The sequence below is a fragment of the Staurois parvus genome, unplaced genomic scaffold, assembly GCF_062004578.1.
Source record: "Staurois parvus isolate SC_StPar_1 unplaced genomic scaffold, SC_StPar_1.0 ptg001328l, whole genome shotgun sequence".
NCBI lineage: Eukaryota > Metazoa > Chordata > Amphibia > Anura > Ranidae > Staurois > Staurois parvus.
The window spans coordinates 1557347-1579023 of record NW_028319124.1 but is presented as its reverse complement, the minus strand read 5'-3'; positions in this window follow the sequence as shown (position 1 = coordinate 1579023).

Here is a 21677-nt window from a genome sequence, read left to right as displayed (position 1 = left end):
CCACATTTCCTGAGATGACAAGTTGCCTCAAAGATTTCCACATTATTTGGGATGGCAAGTTACCTCAAAGATTTCCACATTTTCTGGGATGGCAAGTTACCTCAAAGATTTCCACATTTCTTGGGACGGCAAGTTGCCTCAAAGATTTCCACATTTCCTGGGATGGCAAGTGTCTTGGAAATTCACTTTTAACGAATTTCTCCTTACCGTGAGTACTCGCAGTTGGATGCGTAGAAATCCCCCATAAAGCTGTGCGAATCTTGCTTACCGCGACTGCAGCTAAACTCCACGAATCCTGCGCCTCCAACTGGTTTAGCTCTGTTGAGATGTGGGGAAAATGGAGCTCCCGTTACCCAGGAATGATCGGACGATACTCTCTGGTTGCTGTTGGAATTCACATAGCGACTGCCTCCAATCCCAGCCTCCGGTTTTATTACAAGCACATACACGCCCACACACACGAGGGTCAGGTCAATCCCCTCCCACAGAACAATGCATAGGGATGTCCATACATGAGAATGAACATCCTGTTTGGAGTGTAGCATTTCCTCTTATCTATCCTGGAAGCCAGTTGAACCAGTCCTCCCCTCCCCCATGAGCTCTTGGTGGAGAGCAAACTTCCCATCCTATCAGCTCCTACTAGTATGTCCATTCCCTGTACAAGCATCCCTTAGATTAAACAGTGTCAGTCTGTATCTGAATGGGCCCGATACGATCTTTATTAAAACACATCCATCCAGATACAGTTCAGGTCGGTAGTGGTTTGTAAGATATACATGAGCCTACACGCGGAGTTCGCACTGCCTGGCGCCTGGCCATACGAAGTCCATGTGGTATTATGCTGCTGATATGTGGATACAGGCCCGCGGCCTACCGCCGGCGGCATTCGCATCGAAAGCCGTGGTGGTATACACGCCGGTCTATAAGCGCAGATCTGCCATCTCATCCATTACCGAGCTGAGTACTGTAATACATACATTGTACATGCGCATGGCCCAATTGCAGCCTTCAGAGCTTTAATTAAGCCACACGAGAGACATATGAATAACACTAATATATGACACATTTAAAGTTCAACCTGTAAATACAAAATTTCCATGACACAAGTTACCTCAAAGATTTCCACATTTCTTGGGATGGCAAGTTGCCTCAAAGATTTCAACATTTCCTGGGATGGCAAGTTGCCTTAAAGATTCCACATTTTTTTGGGATGGCAAGTTGCCTCAAAGATTTCCACATTTCCAGGGATGGCAAGTTACCTCAAAGATTTCCACATTTCCTGGGATGGCAAGTTACCTCAAAGATTTCCACATTTCTTGGGATGGCAAGTTGCCTCAAAGATTTCCACATTTCCTGGGATGACAAGTTACCTCAAAGATTTCCACATTTCTTGGGATGGCAAGTTGCCTCAAAGATTTCAACATTTCCTGGGATGGCAAGTTGCCTTAAAGATTCCACATTTTTTTGGGATGGCAAGTTGCCTCAAAGATTTCCACATTTCCAGGGATGGCAAGTTACCTCAAAGATTTCCACATTTCCTGGGATGGCAAGTTACCTCAAAGATTTCCACATTTCCTGAGATGGCAAGTTGCCTCAATGATTTCCACATTTCCTGGGATGACAAGTTACCTCAAAGATTTCCACATTTCTTGGGATGGCAAGTTGCCTCAAAGATTTGAACATTTCCTGGGATGGCAAGTTGCCTTAAAGATTCCACATTTTTTTGGGATGGCAAGTTGCCTCAAAGATTTCCACATTTCCTGGGATGGCAAGTTACCTCAAAGATTTCCACATTTCCTGGGATGGCAAGTTACCTCAAAGATTTCCACATTTCCTGAGATGGCAAGTTGCCTCAAAGATTTCCACATTTCCTGGGATGACAAGTTACCTCAAAGATTTCCACATTTCTTGGGATGGCAAGTTGCCTCAAAGATTTCCACATTTCCTGAGATGGCAAGTTGCCTCAAAAATTTCCACATTTCCTGGGATGGCAAGTTACCTCAAAGATTTCCACATTTCGTGGGACGGCAAGTTGCCTCAAAAATTTCCACATTTCCTGGGATGGCAAGTTACCTCAAAGATTTCCACATTTCCTGTGACGGCAAGTTGCCTCAAAAATTTCCACATTTCCTGGGATGGCAAGTTGCCTCAAAGATTTCCACGTTTCCTGGGATGGCAAGTCACCTCAAAGATTTCCACGTTTATTGGAATGGGATCTTTGAGGGCCCCTGCACTGTATGGGATATACAGAGGGGGATGGGATCCTTCTGATGACAGTGGAGGGGCCCCTGGAGAACACACAGAGTGGTGTGGGCTCCCTCTATCTATCTAATGAAAGTGGTGGGCCCCTGTAGGACAGGATGTGATCTCTCGGAGGGCCCCTGTAGGACACACACAGTGCAGGAATTTCCACATTTCTTCTTGTGGAAATCTTTGAGGCAACTTGCTGTGTGTCTTTCCAGGGTGGCCTATGATATGAGATCTCACATATAATTTATGGGCACACTATCTCCGGTGTATGTCCCCCTTTTTGGTTTGAGACACCTTGAACTAATACCAACGGAAGGTGCGCTGTGGATAGGTGTGGATGGTTATGTCTGGTCCATGATGGCTCTCTGGGGGCCTGGACCATCCAGGTGAAAACATGGATTCTGCAGGGCAACATTTGTAGACAATGGATATGGTTGCTACACCTTAATGCTAATTGTGTTTCCAGGTCCCCTGATGAAGACTTTTATGGTTGAAATGCGTTGGCAATCATTGGAGATTGATATATGGACACTACATGCTACTGTATAAGAATGTACTGGAGTGAACTCTATGTAACAGTATGAACATGAGCTCCACCGCATACCAAAGCCATGCAAAGAACACCAGAACCTGTTTTTAAATAAGGATTTTATATGTAAACAGAATAAAAATGGAATTTTCAATATTTGGTGTTGTAATAGACAATGTTTCTGTATAAATATTGGTTGCTGCATTAAAGTCCCCGGGGAGGCATTGTAGTTGTCTTGTAGTATCTATTCAGGGATGTAGCAGCAGGAGTCACAATTTCATCACCCCTCAATTTCTATTTAGAAAATGCTGGGCGTTGCATATTTGTATGTCACATGGATAGTTGCGCAGCGGTTTTTCAAACTCAATTTTTCGGGAAAAAGTACACTTTAATGCACAAAAACACAATATAATACCCAACTGTTTGGCAAAATATAAAAGATGTTACACTGAGTAAATACATGCATAACATGTCACGCTTTAAATTTGCGCAAAGTTATGGAATGGCGATAAACTGCAGTACTTAAAAATCTCCATAGGCGTCGCTGTAAGGGCTGGTTCACACTATAGAAACGCAGTTCAGATTCTTTCAGATGCGTTTTTGCATGCTCGTTTTTGATGCATTTTTGGCGCATTCCATGGCATTTTTGATGCATTCCAGTGCATTTTTTATGCGTTCCAGTTCATTTTTTTCTCCTCTCTTCTTCAGTTTAAATAGGGGCATTGTGTTCCAGTGCATTCCGGTGCATTTTTGATGCATTTTACCACGTTTTAATACAGTTCTGTGCAGGAAAAATGCAGCATGTTCTACTTTTTTTTTCTGCAACTAGAACGCACTGGAACTGCAAGCTCTGATGTGAACTATGACATTGACCACCATATAACCTACTTTCTGTGCGTTCTGGATGCAGAAAAAAAGCAACTGAAATGCATTTAGTGTGAACTGGCCCTAAAAGGCTTTACAGGTTTGAGTTTCATAGTAGGTCTAATGCTAGAATTATTGCTCTCACTATAATGTTCACAGCAATACCTCACATGTGTGGTGTGAACACGGCTTAGTCATGCGTGCGGGTCCTATGTATGTGTTCCAAGTGTGCGTGAGCAGGGGGGTATCGGGTGCTTTAAATGGTTTTTTAATGTAATTTTCTTTAATTTTTTTTAACTTTAGCTGGAGCAGTGACAAGTTATGGAGAGATTTGGGGTTTATTAGATCCCAGATCTCTACTTTGCCCTTGTAAGCATCTAATCAAACCAAGATGGGTTTGATCTGATGCTTTCACAAGTCAGTAATGGCTTGCTTACATCTTAGCAAAACTGGAAGTGACAAAATAGTCATCACTTCCGGTTTTTCAGACCATAGAGATGATCAGGGACATTCTGGTCCTTTCTCATCTCTATAGTCAGCCGGCGTTAGGACAGGAGAGCCTGGGAAGGTGGCGGCAGGGGACACCTTCTACTGCTTGAAAAAGCAATCCAACCACTAGGATTGCTTTTTTCATTAAAGCACATCACCAACTGAAAAAAAAAAAGATACAGGGACGATGCCTGCTGCAGGCATCGTCCCAGTATAACCAGATGATGTACAGGTACATCTCTAAGGACAAAGCGGTTAAAAAACTATTTAGGCCTGAAAGTTAGTTAAAGTGTTACTAAACCATCATCAGTAAAATCAGTCTGTATATGCAGTAAAGCATGCTTGTTATACTCACTGTGGAACCTAAGGGGTTAATCCTAATATTTGTATAAAAAGGATGTTTGATCCCGTCTTCTCTGATCCTCCCCTTCTTCTACTGTCCCAAATCCATCTTCTGATAGAACAGAGCCTTAGGGGCAACCTGCACATGCTCAGTTTGGTGTGTATTGCTAGAAAGCTTTTTGTTCTTGAGAGAGTGCATGTGATCAGCACAGGGCAAATCAGCCTGAAATGCTAGGATAGCACCCCCTCACAAATGACCTGTTTTTGGAAAGTAGACACTCCAAGGTATTTGCTAAGAGGCATAATGAGTATTTTGCAGATCTCGTTTGTTAAAAGCCTGAAGGTCCTTATTGGATTTTGGGGTCCTGTACATGGCGAGACTGCCAAAAAGTCTCTCACATGTGGTATCCCCATAATCAGAAGTAGCAGAATGTATTTTTTAATTCCACATATACCCATGGCATATGTGAGAAATATATCATTTAAGTGACAACTTTGTGTTAAAAAAAACCCCAAAACCTTTTTTGCTATTTTCCAAAAACGTGTGGCAAAAAATAAAATCTTCCATGGACTCAACATGCTTCTTATCAAGTAGTTTGTGGTGTCTACTTTCTGAAAGGGGTAATTTGGGGGGTGGGGTGTTCTGCTATCCTGGCATTTTATGCCCAACATTAGAAGCTTATGTCACACACCACCCACTCTTCTAACCACTTGAAGACCAGGCCTTTTCTGACACTTTTTGTTCACATGAAAAAATCTTCTTTTTTTTTTGCTAGAAAATTACTTTGAACCCCCAAACATTATATATTTTTTTAAAGCAGAGGCCCTAAAGAATAAAATGATGGGTGTTGCAAATTTTTATGTCACACGGTATTTGTCAATGGTTTTTCAAACACAAATTTTTTGGAAAAAATAAACTTTTTGAAATTTCAGTGCACAAAAACACATTATCTCCTAGATTGTAAGCTCCAACGAGCAGGGCCCTCTGTTTCCTCTTGTACCAAATTGTATCGTAACTGTTATGTCTACCTTCATTTTGTAAAGTGCTGCTCAAACTGTTGGTGCTATATAAATGCTGTATAATAATAATAATAATAATATAATTTCCAATTGTTTGGTAAAATATAAAAGATGATGTAACGAGTAAATAGATACCAAACATGACATGTTTTAAAATTGCACACGCCTGTGCAACAGTGACAAACTACGTAAATATTTATTATACAAGTTTTTACAGGTTACCACTTTTGATTTTACAAAGGAGGTCTAGTGCTAGAATTACAGCTCTCAATCTGATATTCGCTGTAGTGCCTCACATACATGCTGCAATTGCTGTTTACTTACCAACACAGGACCAACACCTGCATTTGCGCGAGCATGGGAATGCTTTTTTTTTAAATAATTTCTTATTGTTATTCTTCAGGATTTATATAACGCCAACAGTTTGCTCAGTGCTTTACAATATAATGGGAGACGATACAGCAACAATACAGTTTAATACAAGAGGGTTAGGAGGCCCTTGCTCCTTGGTGCTTACAATCTAAGAGGGAGGGGCTAGTGGTACAAAAGGTAGTAACTGTGGGTGATGGACTGGTAGGAGAATTAGAAGATTCCATTATTAGCTAAGGGCAGGATAGGCTTCCCTGAAGAGATAAGTTTTCAGAGATTGCCTAAAAGTGAGCAGAGTAGGCGATAGTCTGATAAATTGGGGTAGAGAGTTCCAGAGGATGGGAGGAGCTCTGGAGAAGTCTTGGAGATGAGCATGGGAGGAGGAGACAAGGGAGCTAGAAAGCAGGAGGTCGTGTGAGGAGCAGAGAGTATGGTTTGGGTGATATTCACTTCCTATTGTTCCACTACCCCCTCCCTCCTAGATTGTAAGCTTGAAAGAGTAGGGCCCTCTTACCCCTCGTACCCTGTCTGTTTTTGTTGTACTGTGCCATGTATTGTCCCCCCTATTGTACAGCGCTGAGCAAACCCTTTGGCGCTATATAAACTCAATGTAATAATAATAATAATATTTGTATACAAGATTGGTGATGTAATTGGGGGCAGAGTTATAAATGGCTTCATATGTTATTGTTAATGTTTTGAATTGTATCCGTTGGCCAATGGGAAGCCAGTGTAGAGATTGGCAGAGAGAGGTGGAGGACACTGAGTGGAGACCAGTGGAAGGATTGGCAGAGAGTGGTGGAGGGCACTGAATGGAGGCCAGTGGAGGGATTGGCAGAGAGGGGTGGAGGGCACTGACTGGAGGCCAGTGGAGGGATTAGCAGAGAGGGGTGGAGAACACTGAATGGAGGCCAGTGGAGGGATTGCCAGAGAGGGGTGGCAGATACGGAACGGTTAGAAAGGTGGATGAGTCTGGCAGCAGCATTCATGATAGACTGAAGAGGGGATAGCCTGCAATGAGGTAGGCCAATGAGGAGGGAGTTACAATAGTCAAGGCGAGAGATAACAAGAGAGTGAATATGTTGCTTAGTAGTTTCAGATGTTAAAAACGGCCATATCTTGGAGATGTTGCAGAGGTGAAGTCTACATGATTTGGACAGCGATTGGATTTAGGGCTTAAAGGACAGATGGGAGTCTAGGATTACACCTAGTACCCTGGCATGAGGGGAGGGACTGATGGTTGTATTATTGATCTTGATGGAGAAGTCAGAGGAGGGGGCACAGACTGGAGGGAATACTAAGAGCACAGTTTTGGAAAGATTGAGTTTGAGGAAGTGGAGTGACATCCATGCCGATATGTCACTTAGTAGGTTAGCAATGCGAGAGGAGACTGAAGGGGTGAGGTGAGGAGTAAAAAGATAGATTTGTGTGTCATCAGCATAGAGATGGTACTTAAAGCCATGGGAGTTTATCAAGTGACCAAGGGAGGAGGTGTAGATGGAGAAGAGAAGGGGTCCAAGGACAGAACTTTGAGCGACCCCTATAGAAAGAGGGAGTGGAGAGGAGCGAGCCAGAGTTATAGGTAATGCTGAAGGAGCGCTGCAATAGGTAGGAAGAAATCCAGGAGAGAGCAGAGTCTCGCAGGCCAAGAGAGTGGAGTTTTTTGAGGAGGAGGGGATGGTCAACAGTATCAAAAGCCGCAGAGAGGTCAAGTAGTAAGAGTACGGAGTAGTGGCCATTGGTTTTATCTTGCTTTTTTATTTTTACACTGTCCCTTTCATTTTTTTTTGGATCACTTTTATTGTTATCACAGGTATTGTAAATATCCCCTGTGATAGCAGTAGGCAGTGACAGATACTCTTTTCTGAGAAATCTGGGGTCTATTAGACTCTAGATCTCTCCTCTTCCCTTAAAGCATCTGATCACACCAAGATCGGTGTGATCAGATGCTTTTCCAATTTAAATATGGTGCTGTTTATATCCAGTGAAACCGAAGTGATGAAATGTTCATAGCTTCAGGTTTTTTAGACTATAGAGATGATTGGAGTAGTTCCAGTCTCCAATCAGCTGTATTCCTGGGTTCTCCGATGGTCAGGAGAGATCAAGAAAGCCATGAAAGGCAGAGGGGGTTGGGGGGGACCCCTGCCGCTGCTTGTAAAAGCAATCCAGCTGCTAATTAACTGCTAGGATTGCCTTTACATGAAAGCTGACAGCCGGCAGAAAAAAACAATATTAGGATAATGCCTGGTATAAACACTCAAAGTCCAGTGATGTACCAGTACATTTCTGGCCCTTTTTGGGCACATACTGTATGTTATGTTCTTTTTTTTTAATGCAGCCTGTGGGCTGAACAAAAAAAGAGAACTTAACAGATTCCTTTATTCATATCAATCGATAAAGAAATCTCTGCAAAAAAAAAACACAAAAAAAAATATACCGACGCATAGGGATGATCCACCCACTGACCACCCCAGGCCCCCATGCTTGGGCATATATGTTCTTTTTTTAACTGCAGATGAGAAATATCCTCCAGCAGAACTGCAATCACTGACGTATATATTATGAGAGCAACACCCTGTTACTGTCAGAATAAACAGATCAGTGCTGCAGCTGATTGGTGTTCCTGCAAAGCAAACAACAATGGTTAACAGTAAAACACAGTGACAACAAAATGTTAACTCAATAAAATAACAACTTTTTTAATTGAAATGTGTGCCAAAAAATAAAAATATATATGCTGAAGCATAGGAGCAATCGGCCCACTGACCACCCCAGGCCCCCATGCTTGAGCATGTTCTTTTTTTAAATTGCGAAATATCCTCCGGCAGCACTGCAATCACTGATGTATGTATTCTAAAAGCAGCTGAATGGTATTCCTGCAAAGCAAACAACAGTTAATAATATAAACACAGTAAAAACAGAACATTATAATACTCAATAAAACAACTATTTTGTGCTTTTTTTTTACATTTTTTGTTTTTTTTTACTTTTTTGGGTTTTTCTTTAAACTTTTTTTGTAACTTATAAAAACTGTAAACTTTCCAGGCTGTGATTTTTGAGGTCTCTCAAAATACAATAGCCAGTTTCCTGACTACCGAACATTTTTCAAGACCCTGTGTGATTGTGTACCCTAGACTGTACTGTGCTGTACCCTAAACTAATACTGCATTAGTGTGTGGTAGCGACGGAAGCTGTCCTTGAGGGAGCGACCAGGTTGACCACGGCAGGAGAGACAAAAAAAATGGGTCTCACGTTCAATTCCATGTCTGTTACAGACACAACATCTTTTAAGGGGTGTCTTTTGGGTTGGGGTGCCAGGACTGGCATCAGGATAATGCCTCTCATGAAGCCGGCTCACTGCACCTGGGTTGGGGGTTTTGGCCATAGCACTTTCTGGATACAAAAGGGCCATGATGATCTCTTCCTGAAATTTTAGTAAGGAGCCACTTCATCCAGTTGCTTTGTAAAGCACAAAACTGTTGTACAGAGCCAACTGAATACAGAAACTTGTTTGTACAAGCGTTTGTCTTTATGGGAAACTAAGTATGGCTTCATCATCTGGTCGCTGAAGTCCACCCCTCCCATATTAAGGTTATAGTCGTGGACACAGAGGGGCTTCTCAACCAGATACTGTGCAAATTTGGACTGTTGCATCTACATGAATGGAAAACAGGACGAAAACATCCTGTTTGTCCTTCCACTTCAGTGTGAGCAATTCATAATTTCTTAAACAAGCTCTCTCCCCCTCTCTAAGTCGGGTATTTCAAGTCATTGGAGGAAGCTCTGGTGATTAGGTCGTGCAGTGCCACGTGAAACAATTCCAAGATTTCATACTGTAAATGCCCAAATAGTGTCAAGCTTGTATAAAAATTGTCCACGTACAAGTGGTACCCCTTAATGAACAAGGGTGATACCAAGTCCCAAACTTTCTTGCCACTGCTCCCATGTAGCCTGGGCATCCAGGGGGCTCCAGGTGACTATCTTTTCCCTTGTTGCCCTCTCACATATTCCTATACATTTTGACCCCAGATCTGGTACACTTGCTGGGGAGATGCTGCTTGAATTCAAGGCAGCCAGAAAAATTAATGAGGGACTCATCTACGCAGATGTTTTGTTGGGGTGTATACACATCTGCAAATTTCTGGATAAGGCCGAATTTTGTGGAGCCAATCATATTCAGGGTCTCCCCGAGGCCGACAGAGTGTATTGTTCTTGAAGTGCATAAATCGCATTATATTCTCATATCTATGCCTGGCAATGGCGGCAAAGAACATGGGATGAATCGGGTCTGTAGACCAATATGGCAGTGCCTCATTCTTTTTAGTAATGCCCATGCTGAGGGTTAGGCCCAAAAAAATGTTAAACTTGAAAACCGTGATAGGTTTCTATGCGAATAGTACAGCAAGGTTTGAATTTGGGTTGGCCACGATGTACTGCTCAGCATATAAATTTCTTTGGTCCACAATCGATCGATACAAATCTTCCATGAACACAAGCTCAAAAAATTCAAGGGGCATAGTTAAATTTGCTGTTTCCACCTGAATTCAGGGTTGGGCAGTGAATGGGGGAAGCACGGGTGCTGAAGAATCTGTGGCTGCCAATCAGGAATTGCAAGCATGTCGGGAAGGACACTAGGGGGTTTATTTACTAAAGCTGGAGAGTCCAAAATCAGACTCCCTTCTGCATAGAAACCAATCAGCTTCTAACCTCAGCTTGTTCAATGAAGCTTTGGCAATGAAACCTGGAAGCTGATTGGTTTCTATGCAGAAGGGAGTCTGATTTTGGACTCTCCAGCTTTAGTAAATAAACCCCTATGGGTTCTACGGGACTGTGTTTGAATTATTGGTGGCTGCTGGACACTACTTGTGCTAGCCACAACACCAGCTTGGACTGCACTTTTGAGACTCACCACGTCAACAAGTGATACTGCAGTACTGGTGTGTAAAATTCCAGGATGTACTAGGCTGCTGGTGCTCGCCAGTTCACCAAAAGGTGGTGTGGCACTAGTACTGACACTCTGCTGCATATGAGAATCATAGTGTAATTCTAGCGCCTCAGCAACCTGGGCATGGGGTCAAGTACATCTGCCTTAGCAGGGACCTCTACTCCATCTGTCGGGGTGCCGCTGCTCTCTACAGGTTCATAATTTGAGCCTGATTCTGTTAGTGAGGCTTCCCCTTCGCTTTCATCTGACATACTCAGAATCATGTAGGCCTCTTCACTAGTGTACCTTTCTTTGGACATTTTGACCACTAAATTTACAGGCACCTAGTGAGACTCATGGGAAAAAGAGCACCTGGACTGCCTGAACCACTACAAAAAAAATGTACCTGCTAGTGCTAGCAGAGATCAGGTCTAATGCTGCAGTTTTGTGTGCAATGTATCATAAGTGACAGTGATCTACTGATACTGCACTTGTTGGGGGGGAGGGGCTAAACACAGATGCTGGCAGGTGTTGGGGTTGATCATGCTAACGCTGCATTTGTGGGGACACTATGCTATTGGCAATGGCTAGTATAGTTCTAATCTGATGAAAGATACTGATCCGTTCAGACACTATTCTAGTAATTCAGGTATATAATGTGTTTGTGAGAGTGTTCCTGGTAATCAAATGGTTAAATGTGATAGTGTGGCATGCAATCTGATGCTAACACTATCTGAAGTCGCCCGTAACACTAATACCGTGATCAGTAAAAAAAAAAATCTGTACAGTGTACTAATGACACTGGTGACAGGGCAGTGAAAAGGTTAACTGGGGGACAATCGGGGTTAAAATGTGCCTATCTGTGATTTTACTGTGTCATTGTAGTGCTCCTACTCACATAGATCTGCTCTCTTCTCTCTCTGGAACCAAAAAGGGTTCCAGGAGAGAAGCACAGGCACAGCATGATCTCTGATTTGGTACAATTGATCAGCAGGTCCAGGCCAAAGATCATTGGACTGGACCTGATGACTGATCAGTGCTGTATCAAATCACAGCAGGGTGGCCACCCAGTAGCAGTAAAGCTACAGGAGGTGGTCGCCAACTGGTTAAAATTCAAACAATTTGGGCTTTACAAAGCACAGTTGTTGGGACTTACCATTTCTCATGGGAAATGCCTGTGAAGTGAATGGTGTGGGACCTTCTTACATTGCATACAGAAAGTACTGACAATCTCAACAACATACAAATGCAGCAATAGACAGGACACCTCTGGACTCCAGGCATATTACCACTTCACTAGTGCCTCACCAATTGTGGACAACAAAGTCTCAGCCATTCCTCTCTTCTGGCCTCCTCAGAAAGGACACTAGTTCCTTCAAAGGAGGTCAACAAATCTGGTCGACTCCATCCCCATGTTATTTTCATTTCTTCCTCCCAGACCTCAACTGAGTCTGCACCTTTGGTTTTTCGTTAACCATTGTCAATCTCTGCTCCTTATAGTTGCCAGCATTACCTCCAGCAGGTCATCATTATGGTGCGAATGGAGTAATTGGAGTCTACCTGAACAATACAGTATATTGTCTGTACTGGAAAGGTTCTTCTCAATTGCATAAACATTAGGCTCTTTCAACTTCAAAATTCAAGCAGCAATCTTGAGTTACAGGCTGTAGCAACAACAGGGGCATTTTGTGTTTGGGCCACTTACTCTTTGTGGGGGACCAGGAATTTTCCCTCTTCACCTCATCTCTGTAGACGTTTCAAACATGTAACCCTATAAAGGGTTGCACGTTCAAAAGTATATTCCCCCAGGATGCTAGTATGCTCCCTCTTATTGCTGCTGTCTTATGAATGTGAAATCCAGCAATTACAGAGAGCAAACTGAACAGGGAACTCCTTATGGGAGATTGATGTCATCCCCTTAGACCCCATAACATGCTTGCAATCTTCCCCTGTTGTACCTTGAACGTCTTGGGAACCCCACAATCTGTAGACCATGTGTAATGTTCCCATAGCACACATTCCTGGAAACGTAAAGCAGCAAGCAGGTGCTGCAGCAACTGTCAGCTGGAGACTGGAATCAAAAGTCAAAGTATATGTCGCCAGCACACCAATGATGCTTCAAAAAAAGTCCAAGCATTTTTGTGGTGATCACAGTGTTAAGTGTAGGACTCGTTTGCCAGGCATGTGATATATGAATGTGAAATCCACCAGTTACAGAGGGAACTTCTTACAGTAGTCATCTCCTCAGGACCCGCTAACATGCTTGCAGGCTTTTCCTTGAACACCTTGGAAACCATAGAATCTGAAGGACTCTAATGTGATAATAGCTGCCTTTACCTAGAAAATCCTCTCACATACAGAGGGCACAAGTGAGGTGTGGGGACAGGGAATTTGCTGAGTGAAGGGGATCATTGTGCATAGGCTATCAGTCACACTGAAGCAAATCCATCAGCTTGACAACCAAAATAGAGCCATCATTATGCCTTTCAGGGACATTTACAGCTGAGACTATGATTAATTCTTTCCCCCTAGTGCCCAGTACTGGGACTGCCACATCACTTCCTGTTAGCAGACTGGATCCAGTTCTTCTAAAGGTAGAGGATTTGGGGACCTGTAGTCCTATAGCCAATACATATTGTATTTCTGAGGGCTGAATGAACTACAACTACCAGACAGCTGACAAATCAAAAGGATGTTGGGAAAGCAGATATATTCTACAGTAAGGGACTGGTTCACTCTCTTGGCAAGGAATACAGAGCTGAATACAGGGGGACTGGCATTCTCCTCCAGAGATAGATTGCTGGCTACTGCTGTGGGACTCTGCACATCGGTTCAGCACAGCAGTGATGCCGATCGCCACATCGAGATCACATCAGCTTTTCTGCATTGGGACTGTCATTATCCGGTCTTCACACAGACATCTCTGCTCACTTCATTGTGACAGCTCACAGGCTGTCAGGCGGTGACTCTGCACATTCCTGCAAACAGCCAAGAGCCTGTGCAAGAACTTGTGTTCCTAGGAGACCATGCTAAGCATGCAATTGTTGAGTGGGCGGATGCCCAGTCTCTTTCCATCATCACTCTGGAGACACTGCATGCAGACATCTTTACACCTCAGTATCAGGTTATCTTTGCTTTGAACAGTACCACAGCCTGTCTGTTTAACTTCATTGAATTACCAGTATTCACTACTGTTTATGGGCCCCACCATTGCTAGCAGAAGACAACAGACACCACCGTATCAAGGACTTTAAAGTAGAACTATATACAAAACGTTTTTTTTTCATTTTGGATAGAGGAATGGAGGGTTTTAACTCCCGGTCAGATTTTTTTCGCCATCTGTGTTCCATTGCAGAGATTTCCTTTCACTTCCTATTCCATAGCCAAAGAGGAAGTAAGAGGTAATCTCTGCAAATTGAGAGAATTTCTTGGGGAACCCCAGATCACCAGAACTAGTGCCCCCATTGGAAGATTTTCCCTCTATTACTTTTCTGGGGACAACCCAAAATTTGGAATTTTCTTTTACTTTCACTTTCATGATAATGGTAAAGAGGACAAATAGTGAGGGGGAATCTCCCTAACAGGAGGCACAGACAGCAATAAAAACTGACAATCGACCTTTAGTTATACTTCAAACATGACAGGACTCAAGTTGTAGTCTCTAGTTAAAGGGACCCCCTCTCTTCCAAGGCCATTGCTATTCAAATTAGGATACTTGTATCTATTTATGTTGGATTATACTTTTACACAATTCTCTGCATCCATCATTGCAGCGCCGATGTCTTAGAGCAGTGTTTTTCAACCTTTTTTGTGCAAAGGCACACTTTTTTCATGAAAAAAATCACGAGGCACACCACCATTAGAAAATGTTAAAAAAATGTATTGAAAAACTTTTTGACTTGAGGGCCGCAATGGGTTCATATATTGGACCCGGGGGCCGGACCAAGAGTAGATGAATGATGTGTATGTGTCATCCATAGTAAGTATAGTAATATTCCCCCATAGTAAGCATAGTAATTAATCCCCCATATAGTAATTCATCCCCCATAGTAATTAATCCCCCATATAGTAATTCATCCCCCATAGTAATTCATCCCCCATAGTAATTAATCCCCCATATAGTAATTCATCCCCCATAGTAATTCATCCCCCATATAGTAATTCATCCCCCATATAGTAATTCATCCCCCATAGTAATTAATCCCCCATAGTAATTCATCCCCCATATAGTAATTCATCCCCCATAGTAATTCACCCCCCATATAGTAATTCATCCCCCATATAGTAATTCATCCCCCCTATAGTAATTCATCCCCCATATAGTAATTCATCCCCCATAGTAATTCATCCCCCATAGTAATTCATCCCCCCTATAGTAATTCATCCCCCATAGTAATTCATCCCCCATATTAATTCATCCCCCATATTAAGTCCCCAAGCCCCCCCGTGTCAATTCACTTACCTTTGCTCCGCGCGTTCCTCTCGCCGTTCCGGTGTAGCATGAAAATCTGTCTCCTATGAGGATCTGTCCCCCTCGACGTATCTGCGCATGTGCCAGTTTCAGGCATTAGCAGCCGATCGGCGATCTCCGGCACATGCGCAGATACGTCGAGGGGGACAGATCATCCTGACAGTATCACGCTCCGCGGGCCAGATTAAAAGGTCCGCCGGGCCGTAAACGGCCCGCGGGCCGTAGTTTGCCCATTGCTGTTCTAATGATTGGTCTATTTGTGAGCCGAGGCCACATGTTACGGATGAAATTGCAATTTTTCCCACGGCACACCAGACAATATCTGACGGCACACTAGTGTGCCGCGGCACAGTGGTTGAAAAACGCTGTCTTAGAGGGAGCTGATAGGTCAACAAGCCTTTTCTTCAAACCTCTTACTGCTGGTGTTGCAGTTTAATAGTTGAAGCTTACTACTCATGACTGTATTATTTGTTATAGTGGTTCTAAAGGCTCCAGGGTTTATACCTTCATACATTCTATGCGTGAAGGTAAAAAACCTTCTGTGTGTAGTAGCCCCCCCAAACACTTACCTGAGCCCCTTCCCAATCTAGCGATGTCCACGAGAGCCTCGGTTCTCTGGTGACTCTCACTCCTGATTGGCTGAGACTGCAGCGGGAGCCATTGGCTCCCACTGCTGTAAATCACAGCCAGTAAGCCAATCAGGAGAGGGAGGGGGCAGGGCTGAGCCACAGCTCTGTGTGTGACTGCTTGGGTGCCCCCTAGCAAGCTGCTTGCTGTGAGGGCACCTGACAGGAGTGAGGGTCCAGGAGGGCCGGCAGAGGATCCATTTAGAGGAGGATCCAGGCTGCTCTGTGTAAAACCACTGCACAGAGCAGGTAAGTATACCATGTTTGTTATTAAAAAAAAAAAAAAAAGGAAAAGATTTTATTATCACTTTAAATGTTGCTAATTGATTACTCCTATTTTACCAGTGTTCTATTTTTATGCGTTAACTGGGGTTGTATATCCTAAACCCATTATTCTTGTGGTCTACGCTTTTGAACAAGACTAACATAAAGGTGTTACTAAGAATTATGTCTCTTGCTTTATAATTCTATACTGTTAAATTATGTCTGAACCCAGAGTGTCAGAAGCAAGATCAGGGTAACCACTGGGGACATGCATTATCAAGCGGCCCCTGTGGGGGTAGCACTGCACAAATAATTGGCTCTCTCAAATAGAGAAAATAGTCACATCCATATTTCTCCTATGATAGGTCCCCTTTAAACTTTGTATTTTCAAGACTGTGCTTGCTGTCATAGCAAAGTTAAACATACAGCTGCAGTGTGTTAGAAAACATGTAAATGTTAAATATTTAGTGGTGAGTAAACCCTCATCATTTCAACATGAAAAGAAAGTATTCATTCTATATGAGTTGTAACCTATATATCTGACACAGCTTTCATTCATAGCCAACGTTTGGATTTCTGATCCATTCTGAAGTTTTCTTGTAAAAAAAAAGGGAAATTAAAGTATTACCTGTATACATATTTGGAGCTTGTAAAATATCGTATTGTCTCGATATTTTATTAACTTGTATTGATGAGAAATGTTCAAATAGAAAGTCCTTCCAATTCTTGCATAAAACTCAAAAAGATGATTTAATTATAATGTTGCATAAAATTAGAAATAAAATATTGGAATACAGAATGTTTAAATAAAGTCCAAAAAGTATAATTAAGTTCTTAATAATAAAATTGTATGTAATTGTGTGTGTATAATATGAATGTGTGTATATATGAGCAAACAGCTCCTTTCGCCTTGCTGCCCAAAGAATGTGACTAAAACCTTTGTCCGGCTCTAGAAAAAGCAATCCAGCCCCCACCAACCTAAAAGTGGGTTGGTATTCTCTTGTAGTTCTACTAAGATAATTGCTTCTCTCAAAGTCTGAGTGTAACTTTATCTCTTACATAGATGGGGGAGGATGGGGGAAGGTATAGCTAATTACTCTCATATGTGGCTTGAATGTAAAGGAAAAACCCAAGATATATGTTCACAGACTCTGAAGTCTAATTACTCACTTTTCCCAATCTAGAACAAATATAAATATAATAACTCAATTATTCTATTAAGATCCAACTCATTCATACTTATGTTAGTACTGTTAATAAGAAGATATTAGATATTTAGGTTAAGGAAAGCTTCTAACATTTCCCTCTCAAAATGATCGATTTTATCGAATCTTAATCATTTTCCTTATCTTAATCCATTTATACACATTCTCGTCACTTTCGTATCCATTCATGCGTTTTTGGATCTTAAGATAATTGATCTGCACATATCTTTAATTTGATTCTATAATGGGAAAACAAATTCTTTGATAAACCTTTTGTTATGTATCACATAAAAATATTTTTACCCTTATTATTTTCCTTTTACCAAATAATTCATCCCCTTAATAAATGTATAACTGTAACATTATAGTACAATACTTTAAAGTATGTCACTTAAAAAAAAATAGATGTTTCATATTTTCCCTCCAAAATGTGTGTAGCACACAGTTCTAAAATCCATACATTTTTCAAATTACCTTATTGACATTTAAACATAACATATGTTCTCTAACTTCAATCCATACATGTATATCAAATGATGTTTGTTTTTTTTTTTTTTTAAAACATACATATAACAATGTAAAGCTTGCCTAAGTTTCTCTATATGTACCTTAGAATAACGTATCTCTAGCTTAATTAACAACAGATGTTCTAACTAAGAGTGACTCTGTTGTAACAAAAGTTTAACCCTTTCATTTCTGAAAATACATAGTGTGTGATTGCAAATGTTCATGTGAAAACGGATCTCATCTTGATATGGTAAACATATTATGTCAAAATAAAATGTACACACAAAAAAAACCAATATATCTGATGATGAATGAATTATTTCATCAGTAGTCAAAAGTCAATTGTTTTATAAGTTCTTCCTCTATGAGATGCCTTGAGATGTCTTGTCTTCTTCTAGCACTCTGTAAAGTTAAAATAACTTTATTGAACATAAAAAGAACAACAAAAACAATGATGAATGAAATTCTTGTTGCAAAGCTTCTTCCAGAATAAATTTCCTTCTTGGAAAATGTATTATCATCTGAAAGGTTTAGAAATATTTGAACTTTCTTCCTTTAACAGTTACTCTTAGGTCATTTCCTGTAACAGAAATGCAGTATCATTATTTTGGCATTGATAATTTTACATGGATTAATCCTCTTACATTTAATCTGTTAACATTACATATCACAATCACAAACATTTCTAGTCATGACATGGAAGACATATTTTGATTATAACACTTCTTATTGACTTGTAGTGTTCTATTTTAGAATGCAGGCACTTCCGCCTAACAGTACTATGGTCGTTGATTCAAATCCCAACCATGGCATCACCTGCCTGGAGTTTGCATGTTCTCCCTGTGCTTGCGTGGGTTTCCTCCGGGTACTCTGGTTTCCTCCCACACTCCAAAGACATGTTGGTAGGAGAATTGGCTCCTATCTAAATTGGCCCTAGTATGTGTATGTATGACTGTGAGTTAGGGACCTCAGATTATACACCTCCCGAGGGCCAGGGACCCATGCGAATGTACCATATATGCAAAAAGCACTACATAAATTCACAACGCTATATAAGTACCTGAAATAAACAAAAATAAATATAACAGGACGCTACATCTCCATTATTGGTCATGATTCAAAACCTTGGTTTCAAAACCAAAGAAAGGTTTTGTATCACCCCAGAGATGACAAAGGATCATGCCTTTGATCTTATCTCTATAAAATTGGAAATATGCGTAGCTGTTTTGTGTGTTGGCTCACTTCTTGTAGTGTAAGACTGATCTGCAGTAATACATACTGGTTTCAAACTTTTCTCAGTTCCTATGTTGAAAACATGAGGTACAAACTTCTCACTTACAGCTGTACAAACATGTGTTGGTATGTTTTCCTGAAAATGTCTTTTTGTTACTTCTATCTGAATGTGTTTGGATGACAGTGTTTTGTACCATATAGGATAATTTTCACGATACTTTTCTGTTGAACCATCTTCCTGTAGGAGTTTCAGTGATGAATCAGGTGTCTGTAATATGATCTTACTTGATCTCACAATGTATTCAGTTATTTTGACTGCAAAGAAAACACTTAACAATTTTTTCATATGTGCATCAAAGTTTTTCTCCATATTTGTCAAAGTTCTTGAGAAGAAACCTATTATTTTCTGATTACCGTCTTTTAATTGTGACAAAGTTGCTGAGATTGCATTATTGGAAACATTGGTTTCTAATACAAAAGGAATTTTACTACAAAACTCAACAGTATTTAATGTAGTAGCATTCTGCAAATCCCATTTCAATAGTTCAAAAGCTTCTTTCTCAGTTTGATCCCATTGTTCCAATACACCATCTTTTTGTCTCAAACGATCAAATAACGATCTAGACTTCTCTGCAAAATTGGGTATAAAATCTTTACAATGATTTACTTCACTCAAAAACTGACGCAAAGCCTTGCGATTTGTTGGAATTGGATAAGCAGAAATAATTCTAACTTTTTCTTGCAACAACTGTCTCTGTCCATGACTAATTTGCATATGAAGGAATTCCACCTGTCTTTTCATCAACTGAACTTTCTCTGTATTCAATTTCAATCCTGCTGTTTGTAACAACGTAAATATTTCAGACAAAAGAGTGATATGTTCAGTTATATTTTGTGTAGACAAGAGAAGCTTGTCTACATGCTGGACAATACATTCTGGCCTAGAGAATTTAGATAATATTTTTCCCAAATACTCATGAACAATGCCATCACTTAAATCTAAGCCTGGAGCTAATCTTGTGAATGTATAAGTTTCTTTGTTGAAGCTAAAGGCAAGTTTATATTGACAACTCTTAGCTAAGGGTACTGACAAATGGCTATTGGCAATTTCAAGTACTGAGAATATTTTGGCCTTGGCATCCAGATGTGACATTATGTTACAATCAGGAACAATAGATCTGTTATTTGTGATGCATTTGTTCAATGTCCTGAAATCAACTGATAAAGAATATGAATTATCAACTTTGATAGGCCAAATACAATTATTCACCACTGATTGTACTTTCTTTAAAATTCCTTGCTGTAAAAACTCATCTACAATGGAAGAAATTGGATTAATTGATTCTAATGGCAATTTGTATTGAGGTTGAGGCTTAGGGTCTCTACCTTCAATGTCAACTTCAAAATTTTTAAACAAACCTACATCATTTTTGCTTTGACTCCAAAGTTCTTTATGTGATGTAACCAATTGTTCCAATTCAAGATTGGTTCCTGTATGTGGCCATTTATGATCTGAAGACATGTCAGCAGTTGCTGTACAAATACTTCCAACATTACCGTACATGGAAGAATCAATTGATGTTGATTTGGGCCTTCCACTTTCATCCAATAAAATTGGAGCAACATATTCCAACGGTAAGGAAGAAGAATCTCGATTTGATCCTGATTTAAATGTCGGCAATGGCAGTAAACCATTCCTATTAATGACAACAGCACTGTTTACCATATTGTTTAAGCTGTTGTTGACTCTCAGTGAACTGATCTTTTTAACTTCTGAGGCATAAGGCAACTCAGACAGACTATTGTTGGAACATGGAGGAGCAGATTGTTCAGAAATTATATTTTGGTCTTCTAATTCCAAAGCTTTTCTTTGTAAATCTAATTTATAATGAATACAATCTCTTTTCAAATGACCAAATCGTTTACAATAGAAACAAATAGTATTTCCTGTCTGCTCTGAGACTCTCGTCTTGCCTGTGACGTATTCATCATCATAACTGGGTGTGGCTAAGCACATGGTCTCTCTCTGTTCTCCATTTTGAACAATTAAACTTTCCTTCTTCTGATTGTTTAATTTAAGTTGTCTCCTAACTGTATCAATAACTTTGGCTGCTTGATCTAAATCATTTTTTCCAGTAGCAATAATAACAGATGCTGGATCAAGATACTTGAATTTTTTAACAAAAGCATTTACCATAGAAGGAGTCTCATTGTCTAAATTAAATATCATTTTGTATACTTAAGAAAATCTATTTTTAAATTCAAAAGGATCATCATTAATCGTAGCTCTTAAGGAGTCTAAGATTTCCAAAGAAGGAATTTCCTCTCCAGTAGTAAATTTCAATAATTGATGTAGTCGGTCTGATGCATTGCTATGCATTTCCTCATCATCCTCAATATATGGCGTTTTGATTAATCTACATGCCATAACACTGGGGAGCCATAAACAGAATAGAAAATTTCTTTGCTCCTGATTTAAACAAAAATTATTACAAAAATTTTCATAAACCTCCATGTTATAGAAAGCATCGGCGTCCATATCATAGGCTGGCATATCCTTTAAAATTTTCATGAGCTGATCAAG